Source organism: Homarus americanus, unplaced genomic scaffold, assembly GCF_018991925.1.
Source record: "Homarus americanus isolate GMGI-L3 unplaced genomic scaffold, GMGI_Hamer_2.0 scaffold56910, whole genome shotgun sequence".
Classification (NCBI taxonomy): Eukaryota; Metazoa; Arthropoda; class Malacostraca; order Decapoda; family Nephropidae; genus Homarus; species Homarus americanus.
The window spans coordinates 1,180,105-1,206,417 of record NW_024750825.1 but is presented as its reverse complement, the minus strand read 5'-3'; the positions used below and the strand labels follow the sequence as shown (position 1 = coordinate 1,206,417).

Sequence of the window (26,313 nt, the reverse complement as noted above, 5' to 3'; positions counted from 1 at the left end):
TATAGTCCAGATGTACACATACATACGAACACATCCTTGGGAGCGTGTGACTGGCCATTAGGATTCCTACTCGTGTAATCCTATATGCCGGATGTTTCTGTGTGTGTGTGTGTGTGTGTGTGTGTGTGTGTCCTACAAAACAAAACAAAATGATTTATTATATATAACCAAGCAAACGCAGTCAGTGGTATTATGTGATATGCCCTTCATGATATGCCCACGGCGGTGTCTGTAGGCGCGTGGGGGCGTGTGTGGGGGGCGTGTGGGTAGTTGGGGCGTGGGAGGAGGGTATGAAGTAAAATTTTGTTTTATCTAGGTTTGAACACGCTGTTCATACACTTAAATTCTTCAGTTGCCTCTGAAGATGTCTTGAATAAAGATGAAAGTTAAGGTGCTCCATTGTTTCCTTTTTTCCTGTGGTTTTATTAACATTTATCTCATCCACGTTTCCATTATATATATATATATATTTCATTAGCCAAATAAAGCACGCAGACTTCTACATACAATCAACACCTCAACCCACCAGGATTCGAACCCACGGCCCCATGACTGTAACCGGGAAACGCTACCTCTGGACCACCAGGATACTAAAAGCAATCCTAGACTTTGTTATATTTCACACAAAGCCTGTTCAACGAGCTTATGGCACCGTGAACCTCTAATGGGGACTACCCGTATCACGTAGTTGGTCAGAGTAACGTTTTACCAAATCCAGCTTCGAAACAAGAGGATCCATATATATTTCATTAGCCCAATAAAGCACGCAGACTTCTACATACAATCAACACCTCAACCCGCCAGGATTTGAACGGGCTTTGTGTGAAATATAACAAAGTCAAGGACTGCTTTTAGCATCCTGGTGGTCCAGAGGTAGCATTCCCCGGTCACAGTCATGGGCCGTGGGTTCGAATCCTGGCAGGTTGAGGTGTTGATTGTATATACATATATATATATACACAAAGTATGGATTCTTACTAAGTAATATTATGCATTTGCACTTCATACATAGAAATGTGGCATACGTATAAAATACGTACATTCACACACATGAATGAGCCCCCAGTAGCACGAGAATGCGACCAGCGTCAATTACAAGTCCAGCCAGCGTGACAAGCTCCTCGTGTCTACCACTACAAGATGGCCGACAGCTGTGTCAACAAGTTACTGACATGTAACTGACAGCTGACTTAGCCGCCGTCATGCTGCCTCAGGTGGATTCTCTGAGCCACTTAGGTCATGTTGCCGATTAATCTTACCAATAAGTGAGATCATCTGGAATGGGCCCATTGGGACTTAGTTTATTGGGACCTGAGATTTACAGAACTGGAGCCAGTTTGCACAACCACCAACTTCTCTCTAAAGTGCAATATAAGAATGAATTTGACTGACCCACTTAAAGGTCAAGTGCAATCTTATCCGTTGTTTTTTCTGTAAAATTTAAAAATACAACAAATCCTAATATAACTTTAGCATTTATAAATCCACAAAAAATGGTAAAAGCGAGGCAATTTCCATTATGTCTGTCTCTCAAGGTTCTCACCCTACATTGATGTTCTCAGTAATTTAACAATATGACATCATTTAGAAGTAATACCAAAAAAAGATAGCCAATAACCAAGCATAAACACCCTCTCAGAGCTAAGACAACACTAACCATCTCGCGTGTACCTGTTATATTGCCTCCTGCTTTATGTGGTGGTGCCAGGTGATCAATAATTTTTACAATCGTTATACAATATGTAATGGCTTTTTTTTTTTACCACGATTTGGAACATTAAATAAGCTGTTTATCTTAGTTTAGGGAGTGGAGACGGATTTTGTATACTTGTATTACCAAAAAAAGTAATTAAAAGCCGTCAAGCGCGTAATTAGGTTAGTAATCACACTCGTCTACCAACAAATTAAAGCTAATGAGATACAGAACTGTCTTCATCTTATAAATCAATTACATATTTTCTGCTCATAATTCTAGTGACGTTACACCATTTTAGAATTAAGGACGATGATTGGCACAACTTTGAAATTTTACAGCTAAATATTTATAGAAGTTGTGTGTTTCTTGAATTTTTGTGGTTATAAATATCAAAATAGAAACCGGTTGTATCTAACAGGAATGCGATTGTCATTTGCAATTATATTTTGGCTATTACACAAACTAAGGGAAGAGAGAGTGTCGAAATTACACTGAGAATCCATTGGCATTAGAAATGTCCCTACGGTGACGGGGAACTACTAAACCTGTCCTGATGTTACTACGCGACACTCTTCCTGTGAGGTTATTACACGACACACTTTTCCTATGGGCTTACGAAAAGACACTCTACACGAGCTTATTACATGACACTTTTCCCCTGAGCTTACAACACGACACACACTGTGAGCTTACTAAACGACACACTTTTCCTGTGAGCTTACGACACGACCATTCTTCCTGTGAGTTTACAACACAACAAACTATCATTGTTGGAAGCTTACTGTATGACACACTCTTCATGTAACCTTAGTACATGACACGTTCTTCCTGTGACCTTACGACACAATCTCTTTCAGATTCCTGTTGGTGTGACCTTACAACACAACAAAGTCTCCAGTTGGTGTGATCTTACAACACAACAAACTCTCCCTCGGGTTAGACCTAAGCCAATTGGAGACACAATAACACTACAACACAGTTATTTTAGTTATGTTTGTAATTGCCCATCCTCTGATTAGATGATGGGGCATTTGCAACTTCCTCTGAGTATGTGATGCGAGGCCTGGATCACCCGCTGATTGGCAGGAAAGTACAAAATGCCCTAACTCTAGTGACTAAACAAGGGAATTAACGGAAGGGTGATTAACGTCAGTGTCCAGGTATGAATGAGGTGATTACAGTGTCAGTGATATATTAAGATGGGATGTAATCCCCTACCACCAGCTATAAATATGATCAGGTTTCATTTAGGACAAAGACTGACCTAAATATCTGCTGCTGAACTTCCATGGGATATATATTTTTTTTCATCTTTACTTATAATTGCATACGATTAACTTGGATTAGCCTTCAATATATTTTTTGGAGGGATCACGAGTGTTAGAAGGTAAAACAAGTAATTAACTTAATAGACCAAATATTTAGGTACCAGTGATAAGGCACTTAAGGCACTAGCGATAAGGAAATTAAGTTAAGACTATAATTAAAACAGAAGAAATTATAAACACCGTGACTAATTAGTAAGGCAAATCAGAACAGAAAGAAGACACTTATTCACGAAGTCCTGTGACCCAGACACCAAGACACTGAAAAAGGACTTCGTGAGAAATGTAAGATTTCTGAACACAGAGAAGAATAAGAAGAGTACGGAACAGGAAAATTATCACATGGAAGGATAATAATAAATGACAATTACAAAGAAATATTATCCAAATGATCTATGCAGCTCTTCCCCTCCCTAAAGGAAAACTATCCCTAGCACCCCGAATACAGTATATCTAGATGACTGGTTACGGTTATCAATACTTAGATTAAGAAATGAAATACTTCTCTCGTCCTATGTATTGTTGGGTTATATTTTGCTGTGCAAATGTAAATTTCATAGAATGTCAGTTATAAATGTACGGGTTACTGCGATCACAACTCGGTCACCAGTAAATGTGGGCGGTATTTCTAGGGTTCTAATGGAGACAATACCTAATACAGAGTAGATAAAGATAGGACATCAAAGTAGTAACATAGGTATAGGATGTGGTCCTACACATACGAGTATATAGAATCATATAGGCAGTAAGGACACATATAGGCGCGTGTCAATAGAGCATGGTGGTGGTGGTGGCTGGCTCACCCTTGGGGGGCCATCGATAGGTGGTGGGTAAGGTCGGTCAGCTGTCACCTCGTATACAGAGCTGGATAGATTCCGTGACCGGGAGATCGTGGGAGTTGGCGTGGTGTGGGTGTAGGCAAGGAATGTAGGTTACGGGCGTGAATGTTTACGTGTAGGTGGGCGTGATCATCAGTTTGGGTGTGACTATGGGCATGGACGAGGTGTAAATATGGGTGTAACAATGAACGGGCGGTGGGCCAATAAAATACACTCCATGAAATAACGGAGTACGTCGTGCAGGTGAGGGAACATGAACACACACACACACAGTGAACGGTGTGGGAGGTGACATACTGTATGTGCTGACTCTGGACATTAGAAAGAGTTATTATGGCATGAACAAAATGTGAACATATACTGATGATAAACCTGATTATTATGACAGTAGTTTAACCCCACGGATCCTAGTGATTAGTTTAGGCTGGCACCAATTAGGACTGAGGATTCACTTGATCAATTACATCACACAAAGGTATATTTTTTCCCCGTGATAAATAGCAATTAACCGCCCCCCCCCAAAAAAAAAAAAATAAATAAAAAATACCCGATGATGTAAAAAGACCAAATAAATCCACTTACTCAACGACACAAAATATAAATTAAAATGGCGCCGAAGTTAAGGCGAGATTTCATTATATCTAAACTCGTTTCGCCATTATTTGTCAGGAGAAATAATAGTAACATATGAAACGTTGAGTCTCCGTGACCAGGATTTACGAGTGAGGTTGGAGTGGATCTTGGCACCTAGCACGAGACACTACCTGGTTAAATGGGCCCCAATTCTAATAGATCCTGGTTCAAATAGACGCCAGCCCTAATAAACCCCGATCATAATAGAAATGACGTCATTATTCCTTGCCCAGCCAATCAGTGAGATCACCGCTCGTATCTGCCTGCCAGTACAGTGACATGACAACCCTATGCCCCACCCACCAATAACGTCACCCCCTCCATGCTTTCAGTGACGTCAAAAGAGGACACGTGGATACATTAAGTGTAGTACTCTGGTGACAGTCTAAACAAGAGTCTGCCAGTCATTGTTGAAGTTATGATATGGTAGGGTCACATCCTTTTACATTCTGAGCCCTGATGCTGTTTTTGGCGTCATCATCATTAACATTCTATTAGTATTGTTATTATTTATCTTAATTGTTTTTATTATTACTCTTACCATTGGTTGCAGGAACAATATTTAGCAGTGGACTTTCTCTTTCCAATTTTTATGTCTCTAAATGAGTTACCTCAAAGGGTTCAGCCATCGTTTATAAGAGTTATATTATCGTACTCAAGGGGTTAAGTCATCGTACTCATTGGGTTAAGTTACCGTATTTAAGGGGTTAAATCATCGTACTCATTGGGTTAAGTTACCGTATTTAAGGGGTTAAGTCATCGTACTCATTGGGCTAAGTTACCGTACTTAAGGGGTTAAATCCGTGCTCAGTGGATTGTTATAGTACTCGATGGGGGCGAGTCACCGTACTCGATGGGGGCGAGTCACCGTACTCGATGGGGGCGAGTCACCGTACTCGATGGGGGCGAGTCACCGTACTCGATGGGGGCGAGTCACCGTACTCGATGGGGCGAGTCACCGTACTCGATGGGGCGAGTCACGTACTCGATGGGGCGAGTCACCGTACTCGAGTCATCGTACTCGACGGGGCGAGTCATCGTACTCGACGGGGCGAGTCATCGTACTCGACGGGGCGAGTCATCGTACTCGACGGGGCGAGTCATCGTACTCGACGGGGCGAGTCATCGTACTCGATGGGTTCATATTCTTACACAACATTTACTTTTATCACCTACATTTATAGACTATATAATCTCACTAAAAAATATCCCCTTATACAATATAGAGCTAATTACGTATAAATATCTTGTAAAAACAAACTATTATCACTTTTCACCATCAGTCTTATCTCCGTACAGTGGAAAATATCCCAACCACCTGGCGGCAGTCACCTCAAGTCTCCAGACCCCAGACAAATCAACACTCGTCTCACCTTTCTATAAATCGAGTCTGATGTGCGTCTTCACTCCAGGGTGTCTGTCTCTTATGCTGCTGTGTTAAGTTTTGGTCACGTATTGAGAGGCGAGTCTTGAAGTTTGTGTGTGTCTATGTGCTAGTTGTGTGTGTGTGTGTGTGTGTGTGTGTCTCTGTGTGCTAGTTGTGTGATGCTGTCTGTATGTTGTGTTATCCGTATGTGGTGTTACGTGTAAGAGATGGGGTTATCTTTACGTGCTATGAAACCTAAGTGGTATTATCTGTACGTGATGTTATCTCAAGATGAGGTTACTTATGAATGAAATTGTTTTTATGTGACGGTGTTATCAATACAAGTTATCTATACGTCAAGCTGTTGTCTCTGTATGACCTAATTTACTCTCTCTCTCTCTCTCTCTCTCTCTCTCTCTCTCTCACTCTCTCACTCACTCTCTCTCTCTCAGCAATGAACATGACCAATACTAATTTTCCAACTTTTATTCGCAGTTACATTCTTAACCATATCACCATTATACTCTCTAACTTAAAAAGTCGAACTCCATCATTTACCTCCTTCATTTCCCGCATTTTTTTTTTTATTAAATTATTTTTCCTCTCAGTTATACAATAAAATATAGATCACGAAGAGTAGCAGTGACCTTCGGGGGAGACTTGTATCGTGTGAACTTCCTCTAGTTTATACAAAGAAATTACACGCCAAGGAGGCAGATTCTTTCTGGCTAGGTGGCGACACAACACCCAAATTGGCTATAAATATAATTAATGAGACACCAGGACGACCCACAGATCGCAACAGAGTTCTATGAGTATATGGAGATAAACTGTCTGTAGCTGAGCAGAAAGGGAGGAGGCGGGTGACTTTATACGTACGTGGTATAACGATCAGCAGGCGAGACGATTAACCTGAAAAGAAATGACAAGACATAAATCAAGTGTCAAGAAACGTGTAACAAAGGGATACATAATTGTATTGTATTGTATTGTACGTTGTAGATTATGTCTGTGTTCATATTCTCTATATTCTGTACTAAGTGTGTAAAATCCTACAGAAGCTTGAGGCGGTGGATAATGTTCATTTGGATATATTTTGGCGAGTCTTTTGTTAACTATCCAGCAAATCTCTGAGCTCAGAACAGTTAACGTAATGAGGTGTGAGAAAGGATGAATATGCCTTCACTCACTCCAGGAAGAAAATATATATTTGAAAAATAAATATGCCATATTGAAGGTCTGTGTCCCTCCCTTATGTGCACTGATTGTTGTTCTTTATAACAAAACAAAAGTAGCGAGGATATTCAATCGAAGTATAATATAAAAAAATCCACATAAGAGTTGCAGGACTTTCTCCGACAATTCCACCAATTATTGAACGAAGATTACGACTGTGACGTCAAGCATTCAGCAAGCGTAACAAGTGCAGACGTACTTACACAGGGCGGTCCCGTGCCGTGCGCCACACTCCCAACACCGACAGGGTAACTGAGAAGTAAGGAGCAAAACACACATTGCCTTGAGCCGTGTAATCAGAACTCACGTACAATCCCTACAGTTTATGGTCGATGTATCTAATCTTAAGAGTCAACTAATTAATGAATTCAGAAAGCAATGTCGTTTTGTCTAATTTTATCGTACGAGGGTTAAAATTCTTCATTATTTACAATAACTAATTTCCTAGTATGGTCACATTGGAAAAACGTAAGCAAATGGTCACGTGATATGGTGACGTCACGCGGTTTACCTACGTGTAGAACAAACAACACATTAATAGTAAAAGACCTCGAATTTCTACCTGCCTCAGTAATAAGTAACACGGTGATAAGACATTAATACCGGTACAGTACTTAACTGATACTACAACTTGAGACAATCACTGTAAATAACACTTAAGTTTCGAATTAAGACCAAATTATTGTAGCAACCGATTGAAAGATAAGTTGTCCAGGTCACATGAAGGTAATATTGGGGAACAGTTTACAGGTAACAGAGAGTGACACCTGGGTATCATCAACTTTAGGTAGTCATCAGTGTAATTTAAAATTTACACACTCAAATGGTAGATCCTGCTGCCATATGGCATCACAAAAATTGTGACCTAGTCCCAGGTTGCTGATCTGACTTTCTGCCTCATTTACACAATTGCAGGTCTCGATTTTTCTCCTACTTTGACAACACAACATACATACATCGTTTCTCCACTATTGATCTTTTTCTTTTTAATTATTGTATTTATTCATGGCTCTCTTATTATTATTATTATTAATATTAGTATTTTTATTATTTTTATATTAATTATTACTATCATAGTTTCGCCCCCAGGCCTGATGTGAATCACTGACCTGTGCCCGGGCGGGTTAATCCCAGTAAAAAATAAGAGAATCCCCAATGTCTGCTTCATTAAATACAAAATTATGGATCAAAACATAGAATTTTCGGGATGTAATTTATACCACCGGATAAACTCAAAAGCCATAAATCTAAAATCACATTTGAATGAAACAAATATAGAAACTTTCATCGAGGGAGCGGAGGACGAGTCAGGTAAGTCGATACCACAATACCTCATACTTATAGTCTATGATATTGATCCGGAAGGCGATGCAAACCAGATTTTAATGAAATATTGGTTTTTTCATGGTAAATCGCGTTGAAATTAGAACAGTAAATGGTTAATCAATTCACGCTTAGAGTTCTCCTGCACGACACCCGTCTACAGTGACCGTGATCGACACGAGACTAAGCGGGTTAACCTAGGTTTGTTATCCCCGTGGAAATATCACATGTGGAAGCCCGATTGCGACAAAAGCAATCCGGGCTGGTCTATTGCACCTAAATGGTTAATTCAAGTCACGCTTACCAGTTCTCCTTGCCGCGATAACCGTCTACAGTGACTGTCAGTGACACGAGACTATGTGTGGTAACCCAAGAGTACTTTTTGTTGTTATGGCCCGTGGAAAGAAGTTCTTGTGATGAAGCCTGGTTGCAACAAAAGCAATCCAGGCTGGTAGTAAATGTATCACTTGAAGAATTAAGGCTCTGTTAAGTCATACCCACAGTAGAGTAATCACATGTGTTCCCAAGTTGAAAATTCCCTCTTTTAGAAGATTAATTTTATTACAGCGTGAACGTGAGTGAATCATATATCCATGCAAATTGTAAATCATTGTATGGAAGCTTGACAAATAAATTAAGTGCACTTATCGTCCCGTATCTGTGATCCTATCTTATTATTACTAAAGGTAATGACTGATTGGTTATGACAAAGTATAACCAATAACTCAGATGGATGTTGGAAATTAATGGAATTCATTAAATCATCATTTATCAAGTATAAATCATGGAATGTCGAGTGGTGGAGTGAACTACGTAGATACGCTAAAATCTCCTGTAAGTAACCAGTGTGAAGGTATCGAACTCTACGGTAAGAAATAAGAAATACGACATATTATTTTTATATAATATAATCCACTCTTATACCACCGATCTACCTAAAACCATGACAGCCACGAGTACTTTATCCCCTTGAGTACGATAACAATCCCTTGGTCACGATCAGCGAAGATATCGTATTCTATGGATTAAGTGGTCGTATTCTAGTAATGAAACCATCGTGAAACCTAAGATATTGTTCCGCATTTATTGAGCTAATTCATCATACTCAAATGGATAAGGACAAAGAGACGGGTGGGTGATAACGTTATATGGCGCCTTATTCCTGCAGGTGAGAGTACAAGGTCGAGCATGGCGCTGGCAGAGATATGAAACCTGGCCAAGAATGTGTCCAAGACAAGTGTGTTGTCTCGTAATACTGTCACGGATGATTCAACGAGCGCCAAAACCACTACACGAAGGCTTCACCGAGCATCAAAACCCCTTCACCATAGCGGCTTTATCGATAATCAAAACCACTTCACGACGGCTTCACTGAACATCAAAGCCCCTTCACCATAGCGGCTTTATCGATAATCCAAACCACTGAACATCAAAATCCCTTCATTAGTGACTTTGTTGAGCGCCAAAACCACTCCATGAAGGCTTCACTGAGCGCCAGAACTATTTCATTAAGTAACGATACAAAGACCGTGGCCAGAATATGGTGACGAGAGAACATAGATACTCAACCGCAGCTGGAGAGAGTCAATCTTTGACCGTTATGGGAAAAAAATAATGAGACTCTGGAAATTAACCCATTGAGTACGATGACATAACCCCTTAAGTCAACAAATCATCATGCTTAAAGGAGTTAAGTTGTCGTATTTGAGATGTCATAGTGCTCAAGGGATAAAATCATCGTACTCAAGGGCTGCTGAACTATCTCAGTGACCTTCATCTGTTCACAATAATGACTGAAACCCAATAGTTGTCTCCCCATATCCAGTGGTTTTGATCACCTGAAGACTAGGCGTTCCACTTACCCCATCATCACGGGGACGTCAGTTTTAACACTATTTGGCTAAAACCAGACGATATAATTCAGCTCAGAGGGGAAAAGGTATACACCGGGTTAATTTTCAGGTGAGGTAAGCTTGGGTGCCTAATCTTCAGCTGATCCCTATGGTTTTTTTCAGACACTCGATGGTCACAGAAATACACACACACGCGAAAGAAATGCATAAGAAAAAACAGAGCCTCCTATGCCTTCATCGTGGTCAAGGCTAAGACAGCATTCCAAGCACCACCACCATCACTACTACCACACAAAAAAAAACCCCAAGTTCATGGTCGGACATAGTTTTGTGTTACCAGTGTGACCTAAGTCAAACAAGACGCATCAATCACATAAGAATTTCAAGGTCTTTTTTTCGGGCGTTTCATTTCCTGTAACAAGTATTATCATTATTATTATCACTATTATTATTATTATTATTATTATTATTATTTTAACAATCCACGCGTCCATAAAAAAAAGAGGATATGCTTCTACCTTTCCTACCTCATCCTGTCTGTGATATTATGACAGACGAGAAAATAATTAACTATAAATATAAAATACAGCAATAAACAACAAATTAGAAAGGGGAAGAAGTAAAAAAAGTGGTGTGGAGAAAGAAGACGAGGTGAAGGAGGAAGAAGCAAAGAGAAAGAAGATAAAAGAATAGAAAACCACCAGCAAGTGGAGGGGGAGAGTGCAGGACGGGAAGGGGGGGAAGGAGTGGGATGGGAGAAGGGAATGGGGGGTGGGAGGAGGAGGGACGGATGAGGATCTATTTATTTACATAAGACAGCTGTGGCAAGGCGCCCTCTGCACTTTATAACACCCTCACACCGCCACCACCAGGGGGCGCAGACCAACTAGAAAAAGACGGAGAAAAAGGGGGAGTAGGAGGAGGAAGAGGAGGAAGCTTTTACTATCAAGAAAAGAAATTTGTGGAAAATTTGAATTATGAATCCTCACGCCATCACACTGGTACCTGAAGGTGCAGACGAAGTAGCAGAAGGTGGACGAGAAGAAGGAAAGGAAGAACAAAAGAAGGAGGAGGAGGAAGAACATCATTTTAACAGAAAGAAACTAAAAAAGAAGAGAGATTACGAAGCACCACAGAAGGAAGAAGAGGAGAAAGGGAGGAAGAAGAGGGGGAGATGGAAAAACCCAACAGCTGAGAAAGACGAAGAAGCAAGAGACGTAGATGATGATAATGATTACGATAATGAAGCGTAAATAACATTAAACGACGAAGGAGAGAAAAAGAGGATTATGTGAAAGAAAGAAAGAAAGAAAGAAAGAAAGAAAGAAAGAAAAAGAGCCATTAAGAGAGCTCTGGTTCTCAGCTGGCTCAGCCATGTTAATATTGTTATTATTATCGACTCTATCTGTATTTTTCTAGCTAAAAAAACTTTCAATATCAAACAAGAAGAAGAAAAGAAGAATAATTAGAAGAAGAAAGAAGAATTAGAAGAAGAAAGAAAAGAAGAAGAAGAAAGAAGAAAAAGAACAGAAGATGAAGAAGAAACGAAGAAGCACTACCACTAATTAACTAACAGCAAGAACAGACGAAACCGAAGAAGAATGAAAAATGGAGAAGAAGGCGGTGAAGAGAGGAGGAGGAGGAGGAGATAATGACAACACCAACTGTACAGGAGAACACCAACACGAAAAAGAAATAATTAAAAGACTGTCGACGAAAACTTCCCTAATTTGGCGATTTTCATGTGAATTGGCGATATTCCTGTGATTAGCGACTTTCATGTGATTTAGCTATTTTAGTGATATAGCGATGTTTACGTGATTTGGCGATTTTCACGTGATTTGGCTATTCTTTTGTCATTTTTGACTTCCGCAAATGTAACTAGTTAGATTGAGGTCGCTCCATAGCCGTCTTCGTGTGTGTGTGTGTGTGTGTGTGTGTGTGTGTGTGTGTGTTAGTCAGGGATGCGTTGGAATCAATTCAAATAACAAGACAACTCATTTATAATTATCAAGGCAGTGAGGCCGAGAATGAAGGAATGCATATCAAGTGTTATTTTGTTGTCAGATGAGAAATAATACTAACGAGAGATCAACAGCCTCCATCTCAAGTGAAAGAACAACGACACTACAAAACAATTTATCATAATATCAGTTAAGTGTTATGATTGTTGTTAAGGTCGAGGTTATAGAGTGGTGTAGTACTAGGTTGGGTCCTGGTGGGGCAGTACTAGGTTGGGTCCTGGTGGGGTAGTACTAGGTTGGGTCCTGGTGGGGTAGTACTAGGTTGGGTCCTGGTGGGGCAGTACTAGGTTGGGGTCCTGGTGGGGTAGTACTAGGTTGGGGTCCTGGTGGGTAGTACTAGGTTGGGTCCTGGTGGGGCAGTACTAGGTAGGACCCTTGACATTTACCAAGGTGTATACTTGGGTCCTCAATGCAGAGGCGGAGGAATTATGACGTCATAAAGATCCGCCCTTAACATTTGCAAGGGCAGCGATGACATCACCAGGATGCTACTTTCATATTGGAGAAAAGATGTGCGGTGACGTCATCAGAGTACCCCCACTATCGGTTACATATAGGGATGACGTCAACAGTGTACTACTCAGATATTGGCACATGTAACTAACACATCACCAGGATATAATGCTCACACGGCGAAGGTATCGATGATGTCACCAGGATAGTGCTCAAACGGCGGAAGTAGCGATGACGTCATAACATAGGGCCCTTAACACTGGCGGAGGATGGTGGTGACGTCAGAGTGCATCACGTCACATGTAAGGGAGGGGGGGGGGAGCTGTGTGTGGGAAGCGGACAAGACGATGATGACTGTTATTACATTGTTGTTGCGCTTCACCACGCACTGCCCTCACTCCTTATATACCGCGTGACGTGGGGGGTCTGTCTGTCTGCATATCTATCTATCTATCTGTCTGTCTGTATAATTGTCTGTTCCTCTGTTCCTGTGTCTATCTTAAGAGTTTTTGTCTATGTCTACGATTATGTCTCCTCGTTACACTGTCTCTCACTGTTTCTTCTAAATATACTGCCAGTCATACCCAAGGTGAGGGTTCCTATAGACTTACTTTGTGTCTGTCTGTCTGTCTGTCTGTCTGTGTCTGTCTTTCTGTCTGTCTTTCTGTCTGTGTGTGTCTCTCTGTCTGTGTCTGTCGTTCCTTTCATAACTCGCGGCACAAGTGTACTAAGACAACAAGAAAGTACTTTGGAGAATTTTGGAACAAGATATAAATTCCTAATTGGTGTATATACTCCTTCCTTCCTTCCTTCCTTCTCCTTAACTCCCACCACTCCCTACTCTGCCATTCCCACTCCCTTCTCCCCAACACTGCTCCCCCACCACCCCGCCACTCCTCAATCTACCAGCCTTCACCTCACCTCTCATCAATACGCCTCACCCCTCCCTCTACAGTCCACCCACAGCCATTTATCTCTTCCCACTTCTCCTCCTACTCTTTCTCTTCTCCCCACATCTTACACACCTTCCCACTTTATCCTTTCCCTCTTCCTTTCCTCACCTCTAACCCACCTTCCTGTTCCTTCTTCCTGTTCCTTCTTCTCTTCTTCACCTCTCACCCATCTTCCCACCTCCTCTTCCTCATACCTACCCACCCACCTACCTACATTTTCCTTCTCATGCAGCCACCTTCCCACTCCATCTTCTCCCTTCCTTCATTTTCTCATTCCTTCCACTCCTCTTCCCCAACTCTTCACTTCTTCCTCCTCCTTCCCACCTCTTTTTCGACCCACTCCTTCCCACCTCTTTCTCGTCCCCCTCCTTCCTCCCCATTATCTTCCTCTACCTCCCATCTTTCAACTCCACATCCTACCTCTCCACTCACTGCCTTATTCATTTACCTTACTCCACCCCCTCTCTTCCCCAACCTCCTGGTTCCCCTACGTCCCTCCGCTTCCCCTGCGTCTTCCTCACACCCTCTGCTCCCCCCAGCAACTGGTGATGGAGTGGGGGTTCATAATGACAGCAACAGGAGGTCAAGTTCACTAACCCAAATTTTTACGCGTTTTTATATTGTTGACGGCGAAAGGCCTCCTCCCCCGCTAGTTGACCCAGCTGTTGGCACGTCCCATTGTGTCCTCCTCCGACTCCCCTTCTTTTTCTTCTTCTTCCTCCTCTTCTTCCCCCTCCTCTTCTTCCCCCTCCTCTTCTTCTTCCTCCTCCTCCTCCTCTTACTATTATTACTTTTCCTTATTTTCCTTCATCTTCTTCTCCTCCTCCCTTTGCTACCTCTTCCTCCTCCTATTTTTCTTCTGTTTCTTCAGATTCTTCGGCGGATGGACTAACCTTCAGGTAAAGAACTATAACTAACTCTGAACGAGTTATAATTGTGAGACACTTAGTAAATTATGGTCTCCACTCCACCGCCCCACGGTATTGTGTTGAAGATTCGTTTAGTTGTGTTGAAGAAGTTTCGTTTAGTTGTGTTGAAGAAGTTTCGTTGTAAGTTGTGTTGAAGAAGTTTCGTTTAGTTGTGTTGAAGAAGTTTCGTTTAGTTGGGGTAAAGAAGTTTCGTTTAGTTGGGGTAAAGAAGTTTCGTTTAGTTGGGGTAAAGAAGTTTCGTTTAGTTGGGGTAAAGAAGTTTCGTTTAGTTGGGGTAAAGAAGTTTCGTTTAGTTGGGGTAAAGAAGTTTCGTTTAGTTGTGGTGAAGAAGTTTCGTTTAGTTGTGGTGAAGAAGTTTCGTTTAGTTGTGGTGAAGAAGTTTCGTTTAGTTGTGGTGAAGAAGTTTCGTTTAGTTGTGTTGCAGTGTTGAAGAAGGAAAAGTTTCTTTCACCAGTTATTGAACATACACTTGAATGACTACATACTTCAATGTGGGAGAGCAGGTTAGGTTAGGCTAACTTAGATAAGGTAAGGTTAAATGAACTGAATTGTGTAAATATTGTCTCATGGCAGCATCAGATAAGTGGTACCGGTAATGTACGGTCTACTGGGTTCACGACCCTTGACCCAAGGCAGAATGTTTGACTCTTATATGAGATGATTAGTAGTGTGTATGTGACCATGTATTCGTTTTTTACCTCCAGATGTACAGTCTCGGTCAAGATTCTTCGAACACTGCTGGAGACAGCTGGCAACTAAAGGCCACTTGTTTACTTTAGTACGTAGTAAAAATTATGAAATGTAAAAGTGACCGGTGATTGGTTATTCAGTCTCCTGTTGCTTAATTAATGGTTGGGCTTTGTTGTTTCGTATTATATTATACTACGTACTATAGTAAATAAACGGCCTGGAGTTGCCAGATGTCTCCAGCAGTGTTCGAAGAATCTTGAACGAGACTGTACCCAATATACCTGTACGTAAGTGTTATTCAGGCGAGTCGGCCAGAAAAATAAGTTTACAAATTAAGGATGAAACTATAAACTTCAGTGCGCTGTTTTGAGGACAGGTTGAGATACTGACATTATTTTGAGCTGGTCCGTAGTGAGAACTTCAACACCAAATCAGGTTAGGTCACGGTCAAGCAATGACCTACGGCTCCATAATAGTCAAGAGCTATTGCGGGTCACGACCACCAGTATTTCAGGCCACAGGAGATGTCAACACTGACAAGAGTGTTGGGAGCAGGTCAAACGAGGTTAATAACAAGTGCCATTGGCAGTGATCGCCAACATGTGATCGAAGACAAAGTTTAGCTCAGCACGTTCTCTTAATGGATGTTTTTGCGTGTCGTCCCGCGCCTACGTGGGGTAAATCTGAAATTTGAGAAGCAACGGTGTGTGTGTGTGTGTGTGTGTGTGTGTGTGTGTGCGCTCGCGCGCGCGCAAAGATTCTACTGTGGTCATTACTTAGTATCTTGAGCAGTGTCCTCATTAAAGTATGTACCAAGCGGCAGTTTCGGTAAAACACAGCTCGTCCTCATTGTCGACCGACCTATCATAGGCAAATATTGTACAATCAAAGAAAAAAGTCCTGTCGCGGTTTTGTCCGAAGATTAAATATAACTCGTGAAACACTATGAGAGCCCCTCTACCACAAAGCAGAGTGCACCAAAAGTTTAGCCCTTTCGCATATGTTTTCACCTAATTTCACGACACGACTTTTGTCTTTCATTGTACACACAGTTGCTTGGTGACACGTTAACAAACTAGATGGGTTTTCTAAATGTTTTTGTAAATGTATTGACTGACGTCTTTTAGTATTGAGGTCCAAATATTAATTCAATAAACATAACAGGCATTATGTTCTGGTAGTTATCAGATGTGTAAAAAAATATATATATTTATAAAGTGAACAACGAGCCAAAAATTTCTCCCCGAGCTTCATTCAACACCAGTACAGGGAGTACAGCGTGTGGAGGTTCACTACCGGGTACGATATGTTTTCCATGCAAACATGAGCCAGCATTTGAAGAAGGAAAAACGCAAAAATATTTTCTATAGACGTTTCTATTTCGCTTCTTAAATGTACCATTTTGTCATCTTTCCTCAACTTAGATCAGATTTGATTGTTCGCTGCACACAAGACTTCAACGGGATGTCAATATGTCCTTGAAATGCTTCACCTTTACAGTAGTAATGAACTTTGATCAGTACATTGAGGAGGAGCTCTGATATCTTGTCATTCCTCACACCGACAACATGACCTTAGGTAGGGCTGTCTCTGGTTACATACAATGTCTGTTGTGTTTCACCAACCTAACGTTAAGCTATTCTTAATGTGTTTACTGTGATTTTGCTGGCTGATGTGAGCTCACTAAGGCCCACCAGACAACAGAGAAGTATTGATGGTCATCTTCAAGTTATGTCTGGTATGCGGTTTAATCCCAACAGTGAACAGATGTGTTACCCCTGGACAGTATCACTGTGGACAATATACCGAAGACTAATAGCTCGTAAAACAAATTATAACCATTTAAATAAAAAAGGGAAGAGACTCCGTCATCTCAAGTCGTCCTCCAGCCGTCTACATCAGTCTCGGAAAGATACACAACAGTGTACATACTGTACACAGTGTACAAATATATACTGTACATTCACAAGACAAATCATAGTTTCATAATTCATCTTCATATCAATATTAAAGCAATGATATGGGCATTCGGGTAATTTGTATCAGTTAAGAAAGTTTAGAGTGAGAATACATCAGGTTCTGTTGACACTAAGTAGGAGTAGCATAGGTTCCTGACGTCTTTAAATTATGTCCTATACCGTAATAACAAGTTACAACAGTCCGGGTATATTTTTGCACTGAACACATCAAGGGAGCCTCTACTCGTGCTTGTTAACACGAGTTGCTATGTATAAATCTCTGCTTGTTTAAGTCTTGGATAAGTCGACACCAGATCGACTTTTCGACATGAAATATAAAACGTACCATGTGACGTCACCCTCCACGGCGCTGACCAAGTATTTTTATCAGGTACATTGCTTAACAAAAACCATTCTTGGGCGGCACTTAACAAAGGGTCTTGTCATCTTCACTCTAGTACGGTGCCCTTGTGACGACATACAGTGCAGCACAGTACAAAGTAAAGGTACTTAAGTAGGACTAATGATGTTAGCTTAACAGTCAGTAAGTAGCCATGTCTCCTTCTGAACCGAAACTGTCTTCTACACACACCACAATTTATTGGTACAGTTTTACGTTACAACTTTTTATGGCATGAAAAAAAAAAATATTATATATATATATATATATATATATATATATATATATATATATATATATATATATATATATATATATATATATATATATATATATATATATATATATATATATATATATATAATTACGTCTCATATTTCGCATTAGCCCCTCAGAGGCGTCTTCTGTGGTTACGTCATCAAGGAGTACCCACAGACAACATTAATCACACTTTAAAAACAAACCTAGAAAATATCACTCGAGAGTAAACACAGTATTATACAAAGTAAGAATATGTTGATGAATAGTTCTAAAAACCTCACAACGTTTTCCTTAAAAATTATATATATTCTTCATTAAAGGTTTACCTTGAAAAAACAAAAACAAGTTTGAAATATTTTAGTCAGCTGTCAGGAATATCGTGAATGATTTCGTGACCAGTGTATTGCCATAATGGATGACCCAACAGATTACACCACACGATGGAATGGGAGGAATTCTAAACTGTGCCAAGAGTTTATGTAATACCAACTTGGATCATATTTTTACCAACTTGTTGCATACAACATATTAGCCACCGCGTCGTATACGTACACAATATCACCTGGTTATCTACAAAAATCTTTCTCTTACTGCTAATTATAAAAGTGGACTTCTATGAAATGATAAAAGTCTGGTTTGTTTGTATACTTACACTTAGCTATGACATGCACGAGAGAGAGAGAGAGAGAGAGAGAGAGAGAGAGAGAGAGAGAGAAAACAAAATAGGATTAGAGAGAATAACGAGAAGAGTGAAGTCAAAGATAGACAGAAATGGGAGCAACAAAAGAAACTAATAACGTCAGATAAAAGAGACGGTACGAGATAAAGTGTGGAGACAGGAGAAGGACATTGAGATAGACGAATGTAGCGAGACGGATTGAGATAGACAGATGTCCCATTTAGATCGGCCCTGGCTGACAGGAGGGAGAGATAGACAAACTATGACAGACGCACACTTAGAGGAGAAAAGACACAAGTAAACAATGTGAAGGTACTCAGTCAGTCAGTCAGTCACTTTTTTTCTTATTAACTTAAGTGTTACTGAGGGCAAAGGGTGAAGTCCGTATGTTCAGCTGTTCATCTGCTTCTCGGATCTCTCTCTCTCTCTCTCTCTCTCTCTCTCTCTCTCTCTCTCTCTCTCCTCACAATAACGTGAATGTTAATTGACTATAGTAACATCAGTATTAATAAAATACTCTGAACAACATATCACAAAATATCAATCAGTTGCCAACATTTTAACGCCATCTCTCGTTTTATGTCTTCAATACACATTTTCTATTCTCATTTCTCAATTCTCCTAACACATTGCTTTTCTTACTCACAAAATATCACTGGCAAAACTTTTCCAACGTGAACCAAATTTGGAGAAGCCATTATGTCACTTGGGGCAATTTAAAAGTTATAAATTGCTTCTGGTGACAACATTCTCACCATGTAAATATATTATTTTTATATAGCTCGTAGGTCAGTATAATGAACACTATTGTGGTCTAAAATATATTCTTATGTACCTGTCGCATTATATTTCAGGTAAACAAGTTTTCAGCGTATCTCAACAGACTTACTCTTACTATTTTGTTTACACCGATTGAAGATTGTTTCCATGTAATAAGGATAATAATAATAATAATAATAATTAATAATAATAATAATAATAATAATAATAATGCCACCCTCATTAAGTGAATTGGTAAAAGATGTTTGTCTGTGTTCATCATACCGTGACCTCAACGACCTTCCTCTCGGGTCAAGTGGGTTCTGTAAACTAAATCTCAAGAAGAAACCATGAAGGCGGAGGAGCACGACATATCCGAAAATCTAGAAATATTCACGAGTTTCTTAACCTTGATATGTCTTCAGAATATTCTTGATATAATAGATTTTGGTGTGGGTGCTCGGCTCTGCTCCCTCCCTCATTAGAAATAGAAAGTTAATATAACATAGCCTCTATTAATCTGTATACTATAGCTCAGTGAAAATTTTAGGAGCACGGCATCACTAAATATTTATAAAACATATCAAAATATGAACTGGGTGGCTCCAAGGAAGCGTGTGTCTCCTCCCTGTGTAGTATATGCGAGTAAACACACACACACACACACGTAAACAACACACACGTAAACAACAATCAAGGCAGCCTCTTACCGACTCTGCATGCTACGACATCTCAGGTCACTTGGGGCACCCTCTTCAGAGCTTCAGACTATCTACAATGCATTTATTCTCCCAAAATGAACGTATGCGTCACCAGCCTGGTCGTCTTCTCTCAACTCTACCCAGCAACGTCAGCTAGAGAAGGTACAGAAGAGGGCCTGCAGAAACATGCTCGGCGCAGACTACTCTGGCTCCAACAACGCTCTCTCCACCCTGGAAATGCAAGGTTTGGCAGTGGACTACTGCACCATCCTCGTCATCGCCACTACTGCCACCGGCAGTTCCCCGCCCTGCGCAGGCCACTACAACAAAATTCAGCCCATAAGAGCCTGCACTGATAGTTATAAAAATAACACCATCTAAAAAGCTCCTGATTTATGTACTGTACAGCCCTGTAAATGTATTGAACGTATATCAATATGTCTAAATCACATGTAAATTTGTATATTTTCAGCCACTGGCTGCAACTATTAATAAACCGTTTATTATTATTATTATAACACACACACACACACACGTATTAAAATTTATGGCTGATATTTCGTATTGTTTTTGGCTTGTGACTGGAAGTGAATGTTTGAACTGTGGGTGTATTGTGTTTGCGCTGGCTGAAGGTGTGGGCTTGGTGGGGTTGGGTTGGTGGTGGGGTGGGTTGTGGGCTTGCGGGTGTAGGTAGCGGGTGCATTGGGGTGGGGGTGGGTTGTAGGTGGCGGGTGTAGGTAGGTGTAGGTGGCGGGTGTGGTGGGTGCTGGGTGCGGTGGGCTGTGGTGGGCTGGTGGGTGGGGTGGGGTGGGCTTGCGGGTTTTGTAGGTGGGCTTGGGGTGGGCTTGCGTGGGTGGGCGGGGTAGGTGGTGGGTGTGGGTGGGTAGGGGTGGGCTTGGGTGCGGTGGGTGGGTGCAGGTGGGTTGGTGGGTGTAGGTGGGCTTAGTGGGCATGTGGGCTTGCGGGTGTGGTGGGCTTGCGGGTAGGTGGGGCTTGTGGGTGTAGGTGGGCTGTGGGGCGGTGTAGGTGGGGCGGGTGTAGGGGGGTGTAGGTGTGGCTTGGGTGGGTGTAGGTGGCCAGGTGTAGGTGGGCTTGGGTGGGTGCAGGTGGGCTATGGGTAGGTGGGGGTGGTGGGTGGTGGGTGTAGGTGGGCTTGTGGGGTGTAGGTGGGCTTGTGGGTGTAGGTGGGCTTGTGGGTGTAGGTGGGCTTGTGGGGGAATGAGTAGGTTTGGGTGTGGGTGTGTATGGCGTAGGAGTTGGTTGTAATGTGTTTGTGGGCGTGTGAGTTGGTGGGAATGCGTGTGTCGGCGTGAGTGGTTAGGGGTGCCTGAGAGTTTGAATGTAGGTGGGTGATATGGGCGTGTAAATGGGCGGGGTTGTATATGTGGGCATGTGAGTTGGTGGGTATGCTAGTGTTTGTCTGTGGGGTACGTGTGTCGGCGTCTTGAGTGTGTGGGGGTGTGTTTGAGAGAGAGAGAGTGTGTGTGTGTGTGTGTGTGTGTGTATATATATAAAGGTGGTGAGCGGAAGTGGGCGTGTGAATGGAAGGAGACGTGGGTGGGCGCGGGGGTTACTGTAGTAGTGTAGTAATGATAGTAGGTACAAGTTTGCACCTGACAATGAACACGGATGTGGGCGTGGGTGTGTACCAGACATGGGCGCGGGTTTGGGCGCGGCTACTCCTTGGTATCAGAGTTGTGAGGGAGAGCAAGGACACGGCGGGGTACGTTGACCCACGCCTACCCTTGATGATCACATCTCAGACGACAGACAGACGGAAGCCGAATGAGAGAGAGAGAAGGTAACCCGGTCTCAGATCCTTGGTGCACGATTTTCAGCTGACCAACATGTACCCGCCTCATAGAGCTACCATGGTGCATCAATCACCGTCAGATGTTCAAAATGTTCATGAGTCGAGTCGTTCACTTCTGCCAACCAGCTGCGCACTTATATAGTTTACATTAAGTGGGTGACGTCAGTGAGGAAAGCCTATCTGATGGGCAGACAAGATATTATTGCAGTTCATTCTCGGAAGGATTGGAGTTCATTAAGTGTGAATCCAAATCTCGTTGATTAGGTTAGATTGGGAATCTCTTTTGGTATACACGCATACTGGGAGAAGAGAATGTGATTTGACTGATTTCTTACTACAATAGAAAAAAGGTAACAGAGTAAGAGGGACCCTAGATCATTCCTCCTCTGGACACACTGGGAATAACATTCTCATGGTTACAACTTAGTGTTTGATGTATCCTTGACAACGTGTACCATAAAGATAAAATTCCTCACTGGATGACGCCTCTACCTCCCTGCGCACACACACTACATTATTGGATATTTGTACAGTTGTGAACAAAATTCCCTGGACACTTGGCAGTATCTGGTCAGCTTTAGTACTTGAAGTTCATTAGGTGAAGGATATTGAAATTTTAATGTATTTTCTGAGATTTTTTTCTTTTGTATTATTTTTGTTTTCAGTTTATTGTTCAAACATAATTGATGAAGCCATGATTACAAACGACCCAGAAGTTGCTGCTAAATAGTGTGGGACTTTAACCAGGGGAATTATGTCAGATGGGAGTAGTGTCATTTTGTCCCGCGGGCATGATGTCTTGATAATGTAAGAGAAAGGTATAATGGTGACAGGGAGTGACAGGCAGTGACAGGCAGTGACGGAGTGACAGGCATAATTATCAACTGACTGAGAAATAATTAAGAGGCACAACTTGATATGATTGACACCTCGGTATCACGAACACTTATGAATGAAATCTTGCTCCTATGAACTGAATGAAAAAAATTAGATTACGTGTGATAAATCCAATTCCATCGACCTATAATCAAAGCAAGTAAACAGCGCCTGTAAGTACATCTCTTCATAATACAAATGTAGGTTATGTAAGGTCAAGATCAAGATTCTCCAAAGTTCCATACGTTAGATTATGTTATTCCTGTCGTAGCTTAAGAGTCACAGGTAGAATGGGTCTTATAGCTCCAGTCGAAATTTTAAGCGAACTAACTTTAGGAATTTGGCCCCTGATGTTTATCACCCATTGCTTGCTGTCATAAGGGTCAACGTCATAAAGCTTAACGATAGGAGGAGACTTGGGAAGTACGAAGGTGCAACCCATTGAGACACAGCGTCCATAATGGCCTCCGTTTCCCGCGCCTTCGTATAAAAGTGATAAGCAAGTTGAGTCCTGTACGCCGATTGGTACTTGAATGTGTAAACAAACAACCTATTTCATCCTCATTGGTCGAAAACCTGTAAATTAACTCTTGGGCTACTCCCCAATTCGTCCTTACATTTAAGACGTGAGTTGTAACATACACAGCGATTGGTTCAGGTAATATCTTTTTATTAGCCTGTTCTTAGGCAACATTCTCAGCGTTTACTAGACTTGAATAAATAATAGTTAATTAATTCATAAGCCAGACACACAGTGGTGGTGGGTGTCCAGGTGTTGTCTGCTGCCTCTCTTAATCGTCTCACCTTTAACTTACACCCACAGCAACACGCAACGCCCCGGTGTTAATTATTAAGTTGTTTGTTAAGGCATCCTCCGCCCTCATAGTGCCGTAAAATATTGTACTGTAAAAAAATGCAATACAAGCTTTATTGGTTTGAAAGGAGGATAAATACATATTACAGCAGAAATTGAGAACATGTATTTTATATTTTTCAGAGACACTTACAGTACAGTACAAATGAGAATTATATAAAATTTAAATAAAATGCAAATACCAAGAAAGTGTGCGTCTGTGTGCGCCCCACACCCTCCACCTTATATTTCATAGGGCGTCATTGAGGTATATTAACCCCTCCCCCACACACACCAGTATAACCACACTTCCTCCCTCTCTCTCTCCCACTTCGTCTCTCTTACTCTGTGAGAGTGTGTGTGTGTGTGTGTGTGTGTGTGTGTGTGTGTGTGTATATTTATTCTTATTTAATAATTACGTATTTCGCCCCTCTTCTTTTTTGCTGGCATATGAAACGGACTTGCTATCTGTATTTTTCTAGCTGCGTGCTGTTATCCGACCTCAGCTCATGTTACAGTCTAACTCTACTGGGCAGTTAACATATTAAAAAAAAATCACAGCTGCGTAAACCTGTTATATATACGAGTCTCGCTTGTGAGGATGCGTTCTTGAGAACAACACAACTTAGGTGAAGCTACTGTTGATGGAGGTTCATGTACCTGCCACAAGATCTGTCTTCTGGTTGTACTCAAGAGTGTGGCCAGCTGAGAAGCCTGTCTTACATTGACCGTGTTGTGGCCTTCTGAACACGACACAATGCTGACGCTTCTCTAACATTAAGTCCAGGCCCTATAACCTTTACTGAGGAAAGTAGAAGTTAATGGGGAGGTAAATAAGCCAATATTGCTTATGTGTGTAATCAGCACACACACACACACACACACACACACACACACACACACAAAAAGAAAAGAAAAACCACATTGACCTTAAACAGCAATCTAGTTCAGGCGGTTGTTTTTCTTAGCGACAAAAGTGAACTGCTGTCTACCTCAGAGTAACACAACTTCGAGATTTTGATTAATAAGTGTGCGGCTTCTGTCTTGTGAGGGAGATCTCAAGGGTGCAGTTATTTGCATATGGAGAGGCTTCAGGCTTGAGATGTATGAAATCTTTAAAAACAGACCTTCCATATACAGTACTGTAAGAGGAACCATTATACCACCCTGAAGAACACAAGCCCTGGTCGAGCGTCTTTCGGCCGCTGTAAGGTCTCGACCTTGAGGATAGCTCCCAAGGAGATGTAAGATTCTTAGCGTGTCTCGTAAGTCGTCACAAGATCATGGCGTCAAACTCTTCTCATCTCTCTCCTACCTTTGTCACCACTTTACCACCGTCCCAGACCACCTCTCTCCCCACAGGAAGACGCAGCCCTACACAGCTCACAAACACCCATCTTCTACGTCACTTAACGCCTGAGTCCTGACCCTTACACCAAAAACCTTCAATCTACGTTTTCCATCCATTCTGCATTTTCTGTGAACGTCCATTAATTGTTTTCTATGATAACTTACTTGGAAAAGTCTGTGTTTACACGTCTCATAGAGGTAATCATAATCCCCAGGTGGTGACAGTATTATAAAGGTGGTGACTTAACCGATTGCAAGTTTAATGGGCTTCAATCATTATAGGCTACAGTCCTAATGGGTTCCAGTACTAATGGGACTTTATTTTGATGGGCCCCTTTGCTAACAAGCCTCAATACTTAAAGAGGTGAGATTAGACTGATGCTGCCTGTTAACACGAAAGCCCACACGACTTGTAACCCATTAATTTAATAATTTCTTGTGCTTGAGGTTCTACATTTATCTAGTCAACACTTATCTCTGTATTTTCAATATTTATCGATCTAGTTTTAATTTATTTGTCTATTTTTGCTATTGGTATTTCCTCTGCTAGTGGCTCTTTAATTTCCCGCATAACACCTCCTAGAACACAATAATAATAACCAAAAATTAGGTAAATATCTTAACAAAAATTCAAAATTTTAAAAGAAAACAAGTAAACTATAAAGACAGGAGTTGTTTACGTATATAAATAATCTAAGTAAACAGAATTTATGAGTTTACTTAAGCACGAAATTATTTTTGCTTACGTTTGTCTTAAATTTCACACATGATTAACTGACTAAGCTAATCTAACTACAGCTAACTTAACCTAACGCACCACAACAGCCCTATTGTACCTAACCTAACATAACTTAACCGAACTTAATTTAGCCTTCCTCGATTTAATTTACCTAACGTGACGTAATCTAACTCAAAGTAACCTTACCTATCTTAACCCAATATAATTTAACCAACTTTATTGAACGTTAATCTCTCCTAACTCAGTTTGAATTTACTTAAGCTAACCTCTATTACGAGCAGACATCCAGAGATACGATTAAGCAGACAGACACACGGAGAAACAGGCAGAAATACGGGCAAAAAGAGACACGGACAGGTAGGCAGGAAACTGGGCAAACAGACACGTGGGGGCACACAGCCACAGTAATTATAATGGACGACAATGTAAAGGATCGTAAGAATACATAATTATCAATGGCGTCACCAACCTGTTCCTGAGCCTGACCATCACTGCATATTTATTGAAGACTAAAAGAACGTGCACACACCTCGGCAACACCGTTCACATCCACGATGATAAACCAAAGAAATTAAGTAGCTACACAAATAAATGACTGGATAAG

General features: G+C 41.3%; 1 protein-coding gene across 8 annotated transcripts in view; it reads right to left on the bottom strand.

Annotated features, from left to right (window-relative positions):
• LOC121854214 (uncharacterized peptidase C1-like protein F26E4.3) overlaps positions 1 to 26,313 on the bottom strand; it is a 108,254-nt gene that overhangs the window by 38,472 nt on the left and 43,469 nt on the right. For 5 of the 8 annotated variants that reach the window (XM_042348712.1, XM_042348717.1, XM_042348715.1 and 2 more), the window contains one exon: positions 6,739 to 6,771. The exons of the other annotated variants lie outside the window; for them this stretch is intronic. The gene's annotated coding sequence lies outside the window, so the exon portion shown is untranslated. The remainder of the gene's footprint in view (positions 1 to 6,738; positions 6,772 to 26,313) is intronic. 8 annotated transcript variants of the gene reach the window in all.